General features: G+C 28.9%; 1 non-coding gene across 1 annotated transcript; it reads left to right on the forward strand.

Annotated features, from left to right (window-relative positions):
- Nucleotides 1-8364: 8364 nt before the first annotated feature.
- Nucleotides 8365-8436, forward strand: Trnam-cau. The gene has a single exon. It is a non-coding gene; the product is annotated as a tRNA-Met (tRNA).
- Nucleotides 8437-8801: the final 365 nt, after the last annotated feature.

Below are 8801 nucleotides of genomic sequence, written 5' to 3' on the forward strand. Positions count from 1 at the left end.
AATTCAAATAAAAATTATTGTTTTTTTATTTTATTGACTTTTATAGATTTTTATAATCATTTATAAAATATATACAATGATATGTTTTAGTAATATTTGTTTTTTTATTCCCCATCAAACCAGATATGTATAGGTATAGGTACTTAGGATCAGGGTGCATATGCTATCAGAGTTGGCATTTAAATCATGATTTAAATCGTGATTTAAATCAAGTGATTTTTTTTATTTTAATCAGGTGATTTAAATCAAAAAATCAACTTTTTTAAAACTTTACAATAAATCGAAAAGTAACTGTAAAAGTTATAAAAATGTGTCCTAGAAAACTATAAAAAATATTTCTATAACATATATATAGTTTGTGAAACGAATAACTTTGAATTTGACAGTTCCCGCGGGCTTTTCTAGTGTTAATTTTATTAGGTTAGCAACTTGCGGTCATGCTGGCGCAATGCCGTCTCTAATAGAACAGCCTCGGAGCGACATTTATAACGTCACGCTAGTTAGATACTACGGATTAATAAATATTAATAAATATGTTGTAGAATGCATGGAAAACATACTTATTCCTCGTATTTTTGGTTTGTATCATAAAAATGCCCGGTGCATGAATGAAGGTGCCCGGTGGCGTAGAGGTACAGGCTCTCGTCTACCAATCTCAAGGTGTGGGTTCGATTCCCACACCCGGCATTTCATCAGCCGACTATTTTTATTAAATAAAATAGTTTGGGTACCTAGGTCGACTCAGCCTTAAATGAATATTTGGGATTCACAATCCTGAGGTAATAATAGGCGGTTGAAGCGTAGTAGCCACATTACCTTCCTTGTATACCGAACGGCTCTAGTATAGCAAGCTGTACCTTACTACTCCCAAGGCGTTAAACGCTATATGCGGGAGCTATTATTATTATCATCATAAAAATCACAACCTACTAAAAAAATAATATTATTAAATAATAAATACATCACTAGTAGGTATTGAATGTTTTTTTTGTGTTAAATTAGATCGATTTTCAAACCTCAAAATTTAAAATATATTTTACATTTTACCCATTATCTTATGTACCTATTCATTCATTTGTATATTGTAAAACATTTGCTGCATTTGTATAGTTGGTAGTTTATTTGCCAAAGTATTTTTATTAATATACAATGAACAAAATTCTTACAGTTTTAGTGTATATTAATAAATAATATTTTCTTTCATAAACCCTTCATCAGGTGGGCTGTCCAGGGGCTGGTTCTCACCGATACGGCAAGCAAACTTCTTCTATATCAACAGACGATGTCGTAAAGTGTCGGTGAGATATTAGTGCATCTCCCGTCAAAAGATGGCAAAGAGCGTTTTTCGGCCCGCTCAAATATATGAAATGAACAAAATTCTTACAGCTTTAGTGTATATTAATAAATAATATTTTCTTGCCTTAGCAGAGTTTACTGAATAAGCATTTGATTTGGTTGCACCACATCTTCCCCTTTTCAAATGAATGAAATTCAGGGTAATGAATTTCATTCAAACAAATTGAGACTGGTCAGTTTCTAGAAAATGTAACTCAATCAATAAAATTTATTATCATTTAAGAAAAAAGAAATAAATAGATAATATTATGAACCCTAAATTAAATTTAAATACGTGTTATCGTAATAATTAAGTATTTTTTTGTAAACTGAGATTTTGAGATATTAAGTCATACTTAATTTTGCGGTTTTGCTTTACTTTTACTAAAAAATCTCTAGCTCTTTGATGAGAAATTTGCTCCCCCTTTACGACAAGCAAAACAATTTTTCTTTTACTTTTTATTTTTTAATTTTTCTCTACTTTCGATTTTTCGAAATTAGAAAAAAATACACAGCTAAGCAAGAAAATATTATTTATTATATATATATATATATATATATATATATATATATATATATATATATATATATATATATATATATATATATATATATATATATATATATATATATATATATATATATATGGTATATATTAACTAGGAACTATATGTAGTCAGTCGAGACTACTTTCTGCGTATTTATTAACTGTATATTATGTATATTTCATGTAAACTATATCATTTTTAAATGCAAACCAAAAATACGAGGAATAATTATGTTTTCCATGTATTCTCCAACATATTTATTAATCCGTAGTATCTAACTAGCGTGACGTCATAAATCTCGCTCCGAGGCTGTTCTATTAGAGACGGAATTGGTCTGATATTTAGAAATGTCAAAAGCTGATGATATTTTACTTTTGACAATTATGACATTTCGTGTTGATTTTTGGAAGAAGAGGAAGAACTGTCACTTGTTTTATTATTTCCTTTTCTATTTCTCGAAAGTAAAAAGAGTTACCTATCTGATTCGTTCAGGGACACAATTTAAAGAATATCAGTAACTTTTTTGGTAGAGGGATTTTATATTTACCCTGTTGGTAAAAAATAACGGTGAAAATTCAAAGTTATTCATTTTATAGACTATACCCTATATCTATTCGTTAAATAAAAGGTTACACTTGCTATTGTAACGTTTAAATACGTTTAATAAATCGAAAAAAGAATTGTAAATGTTATAAAGCTATAAAAAAAAATGATTTGTATAACACATATACCTACTACATATCTATTCATCAATTAAAATGTTGGACCGATTTTTGAAGTAATTTCGTGTGAATCCATTAGACTTCTAACTTCTAAAGGGCAGAGATTTATTTTGAAATTTATGTACAAAGTACAAGTGACAGAAAAATGCTGTTCGAGTACATTTCATTCGCAACCTCTTGTGCAGAAAATGCTTCTTTTGATGTTAGACTATATCTTCAAATCGTTGTCAGAAAATATGCTGTTTTATATTTCTTTATTTTACACTTTGACAATAGATAATACTAATTTCATTCTCGACTTAAAACTATTTCCGAACAATAGTGTATTGTTGTAAGGAGTAAAAATTACACCTTTTTGACGAGGTTGTACGTTTGACGGACCAGCGTAAACAGGGGCACAAAAGTACATTTTTACTTTGAGTAGAATATACTATATTTTTACAAATTAAACATTACAAATAACTTTTTGATCAATTTCAAACGTTGCAAATAATATAAAAAGTAATGCCTTGTAAAGTAATCGAGTAACAATTTGTACACTCGTTGAAATTGACGCTTAATATCAGCAATCAGTTTAAGAATATATTTTTGTACTTTTGTGCTTAGGCGTAAAAGTGCTTTGCTTTTATGCCTAGACGTTGAAATGACAAAAATTAATACTCTTGTGGCATTTCAAAAAAAAAATCCTTTTGATCTGATGCGAGCGACTTTTTTTGCGGAATATATTGGTGACCGAAAATGACACGCGAAGTAGAATTGTTAATGTTGTCAGTATTGGGCAGAGTTATGAAGATTTAGCGATTTAGGATAGGACTTTAATTGGAATTAAGTCCTAATTATTTGGAAATCCGATTTAAATAATGTTTTCTATTAAAATCAAAAAAATCTGATTTAAATAAAAAAATCTGATTTAAATCGAAAAAATCTGATTTTTTTAATTTTTTTTTAAATCATGATTTTTTCCAACCCTGCTTAGGATCGAAAAAACTGGTGTCACAGAGTGGTCATAAACTTAAAAATTTACATAAAAAATTACGAAAAATGTCCTAAATGCCAAAAACATCTTCTATATATCGGGTGTTTTTCAAAAGTGGCTATACACTTGCTATTGTAACCCTATAACTTTTTTACTCTTTCAGATATAAAAAAGAGATTTGTATGTTACTATATGACATAAATTGGGATTGATTGACGTTATTAAAATGTTTTCAATCACTTCCTGTTTCACTGGAAATGACTACAGCTCAGCTGCTGATTTCTAATGGTGGCACACTCGATATTTTTTTACTTAATAGAAAATGACGGTTTGAATAGAATGACTTATCATATGTCAACTTTTGACATTTTCAATTAAAAAAATTGCATTTTCAATTTCAATTTAGAGTGCCATGACCATAAATTTAACGACATATTAACTCGAAATACTAAGTGTGTGGTACCAAATTATACGTTAAAAAATGTTTTTTCCAAACATGCTAACGTTCTATTTGAAAAAATTGAGTTATGATTAGAACTACGATCTTTTAACTGACCAGGAAAAGGCACGAAAAACATTAAACGATCAAATCTATTTTTCCAAGGTTCCTTGATCAAAAATCAGTGTTTTTAACACAGCCATGGCGCTCTAGAGTCAAATTTAAAATACGTTTTTTTTAAGCGAGAATGTCAAAAGTTGACATTGGTATTTCGAGTCAAATTATCATTATGAACAGCATGTTACAATTTCAAATATTATACCATAAGCGAAAATGTCAAAAGTTGACATTTTGACAAGTGTCATTTTTTATCGAATAAAGTAAAAAAATACCGAAGGTGGGATAGATGGGGGGATACTATCGTACCAAATCTTGTTTATTATCTGATAAAATTAAAAATGTATAGGAGTGAGCCACTTTTCAGAAACACCTGGTATACCAGATAAGATTTGTGTATAGATTTTTAAATAAATAAATAAATAATCCTTTATTGTCTAACAGGTACAAATCCCAATTACAAGACAATTTGAAAAAATAAAATGATACATACTAAAACTTAAACAAAACAAAACTTTTAAAAGTATATTATATGACAATTTTTTACAGAAACAATAAATATTTATTTATTAGTTCATATTAGCAAAAAAACAATAAATATTTATTTATTAGTTCATATTAAAAAATACTAAAATGGTACAAATAAAATGGTACATGCTAAAACTTAAACAAAAAAAAACTATTAAAAGTATACATATGTATATGACAATTTTTTTTAAGAAACAATAAAAATATAATTAATAGTCCATGATGTCAGCAAAATTTGCTCGTAATTTCAAAGAAGTAATAACATCTAAAAAAAATGTCAGTGCATATAAATATAATATCAAAATTGTAATACCTACAACCTACAATACATGTATAATAAAACCCCAATAAAAAAGAAATACTACTAAGACTCAGGACCTCACCAATAAGACCCTAAATCTCCTAACCTAATAATAGACCCGAATCTAGCTCATTTAATCATGAACCCATTGACTTTTTGTGGCCACCGTATAAATTCAAGGGTCAAACTTTATTTATTTACCTAATATCTGGTATAAATAAAGTCTGATGTCATGTATGATTATAATTCAAAATGAAATTGCATTTTCTTGTGACATTTATTAATTACAATCTAAGAAAAAAATTACACAGATTCTATTTATAATACGAATGATACCTGCTAATAAAAATATTTGAATAATAGGGCAAGATTTATTATGCTATGGTAATATCTGGTGTTAAGTGGTTTAGATTACTTATGTCGTTAAATTGGCAATAAAAACTCATTCCTACGCTTATATCTATAGCTAAGAATTATAAACAACACTAAGTTGTTTTCAAGAGAATCCTGTCTTCGATGAATTTGTTTTAGTTCCAAGAGTACCTATTTATATTTTCAGCAAATAGTAATTAGCAATAATGTATGTAAAGCTTATTTTCTTCCTTTTATTATGGCAATACAAATAATTCATATAGCAATATGTGCTATTATAATAACTTAATTAATGAAATTGAAATTACTATTTTGACTGGACTACAGAACGAAAATTGGGGCGGCAAGTTGCAAAATCCGCTTTATCGATTTTTTAAAAAAATGGCCTAATGATATGAGGTGTCAAGTTGCAAAACCCACCTTATCCAATTTTTGGCAAAATCCTTATTTAATTTTAATAAAATGGTATAATTAATAAACCAAGTTAGGATGCAAATACCATATGATCGAAAGAAAACGGCGTCCGGTTGGCTAGGAAAAAGTTTACTTATAAAATGACAGCGTTCTTCATTTCATTGCTATTGCTGACGCCGTTTGTTCTTGATTATATTGCTTCGAACCCCGCAATATGCATATGCATTATACTGCAACAAAACCCGCCTTATCCGAATTATTTTTTGTGTTTTGTCTGTTTAATTTTTCTGAATTAACTCAATATTAATTTTTATTTTTAGAAAAACGAGATACAAAAAACAATGCTTCCACTCAATGGATACGTTTTTTGTAAATTAACGCTTCAAACATTATATTTGCTAAAACAGTTTTTGCTTATTGTCTCGAAACAACGTTTGTGGGATAAGACGGGTTTTGCAACTTTGACGCCTCATATACATTAATAGTTTGGCCCCTAAAATCTACATACCCTAATACCCTTGTATATGAATTTTATAAACAAGACTAATACATAGTCCCAAACTGAAGCAAAAGTCGCCTGTTGCCTATTCCTATATAAAATTCACTACAAATTACGTTACTGCAGCAAAATCCGTCTTATCGACTTACCTATATTTGCTTTTTATTGTCATATTATTGTTGCAAATCCCGCATTTTTCATAGGCTTTAATTTTTACACAAGTATAGTATTATTAAGTACTGACCATAAAATAATAAATACAAGAAGAAGTGTCAAGTCAATGTTAAATTATGGAAACAGCGTGGCCTGCCTGGGTAACTAATTTTCAGATATGGCGCTGGGACATTTGACATGACATAGACATGACAATTTGCCAATTTTATGAAATTTTGTTTCCGTTTCTGGTTTTTAATAGAAATAAGAATGTTCAGAAGGTTTAAAATGAGGGTTAATATACTTTTTTACTCTTTCTAGTAATAAATAATACAACAAAATTACTCTAAAATATTTATTTGGAATTTAGAACAATGTAAATATGCAAATTAACACACAATTAAAGAGCTATAAACCAATAAACTACTGTATCAATATCAAATATTTAAATAATATCAGAGATGCTGTGTAAAAGTGGAATTAGTAAAGTAACAGTGCATTGACTTACAGAAACTTGAAGATAAATAAATGTTTTCACAGCTTCACGGGCATAAAACTAAATAACTGGAAGCAGGAAAAGGCAAACCGGAACCCACACAAAACCTGAATCAAAAAAATATGTAAAAAACATAAATATAGGTGCATAAGACCTTTGTGAATTAAATCAAACAGGACTTGAATGAAAATAAAATGAATAAAAAAAATATGATACATATACCTCATTTGTATTTTAAAAATAACCTACATACATGAAAACTACATTAAAAACTACATTTAAAAAATAATCTACATGCATTATTGCTATGAAAAATACATAATAGGTACCTATGTGATATGTAATTACGCATTTCTGTTCATCTTGTAGAAAATTAATGTAGGCTAATAATAGTTCAATAATAATAATTTTACCTTTGTATAACTTGCTTTCAATTGCTCAAAATCACCGATCAGTCTTTAAAGTAGAGATACGGAAAAATCCTTGGCAAAAGAATATCCCAAGATCCTTGGGTTTAAAGTTAAAAATTTAAAACAGTTAATATATTACCTATTTTTACATATAATATGGCCCATACCGACTACACGCAGAAACGTCGATTTCATCATTTTCTTCATGTAATTAATATCATATATACTTTATTAAAGTGTTAACAAGGAACTTTATATCAAAAAACATCTTTGTACTTATAAATTTCAGCCGAAATATCGGAAACAAACTTCCAATCAAATCTAAACGGCAAAAATTAAAAATGGCGCCCGACCTTGCCAGAGGCCTCCGGAGCTGACGCTGACACACAGACAAAAGACTAAAGAACAGGACACCGACGTGCATAAAAATGTTCCGTAGCAGAAATTGACAGAAATCATATAGAAATATTCAGATTTTGTCTAGGACAGTCTAGAAGGCCATGCTTTCTGCCTGGGTGAGAACCGCGCCACAACTGTTTCCAATTTTCCGGTTTACTGTCACCCCTGGTACTGACATCAGACTGACATCTTATCCATTTCAAATCTTTACGTAATTTTAATAAAATAGCATACCTATAATAATTCCAAGTTAGGATGCAAATATCTTGCTTTTCGTAGCAAATACCACAAAAACAAAACGCAGATAAAAAACGTGCCCATTATGGAATCATTGTTTTTTATCTGGATTTTGTAGAAATAAAAATTAATGTTTAATGTTTAAACGAAAAAATACAAAGTTATTCGATAAGGCTGGTTTTGTTGCAGTATATTGATGCATTTATACTGCAACAAAATCCGCCTTATCACTATCCTAATTATTTTTCTTTCTTTAAAATTAAATATTAACTTATATTTCTACAAAACCCTGATACAAAACAATTTTCAAGTATTTGCTAAAACAGTTTTTGCTTATTATCTCGAAACAAAGTTTTGGGGATAAGGCGGGTTTTGCAACGCCCCGTTCTTGTACGGCATATACGAAACGATTCTAACAAGCAGAGTGGCGCAGTGGAAGCGTGCTGGGCCCATAACCCAGAGGTCCGTGGATCGAAACCACGCTCTGCTACAATTTTTTTTATTTTTTTTTATTCATCTATTCAAAAAATATTTTATTTTATTATAGAATAATTTAAAAAAACTTTTTTATTAAAATATTATTCTCTCCTATACATACAAAAATATTTTTAAATACCTATACATTGGAAAATAATTAGGTAAAAAATAAATCATAGCTATTTTAAAATACCGTATGATCGAAAAAAAATGGCGGCTTTATTATACAGTCGATGATAATTTTGGCGAGGTCAATCTCTAGACGCCATTTACTATTAAAAATTGACATAACACTTATAGAAAGTTATAGAATGATTACACAAAGAGAACGTTTCCAGAAACACATATCTATTTCAAAAAAAAAATATTGAATTTTAA

This window comes from Sitophilus oryzae, unplaced genomic scaffold, assembly GCF_002938485.1.
Source record: "Sitophilus oryzae breed Bouriz unplaced genomic scaffold, Soryzae_2.0 scaffold_1480_pilon_pilon, whole genome shotgun sequence".
NCBI lineage: Eukaryota > Metazoa > Arthropoda > Insecta > Coleoptera > Curculionidae > Sitophilus > Sitophilus oryzae.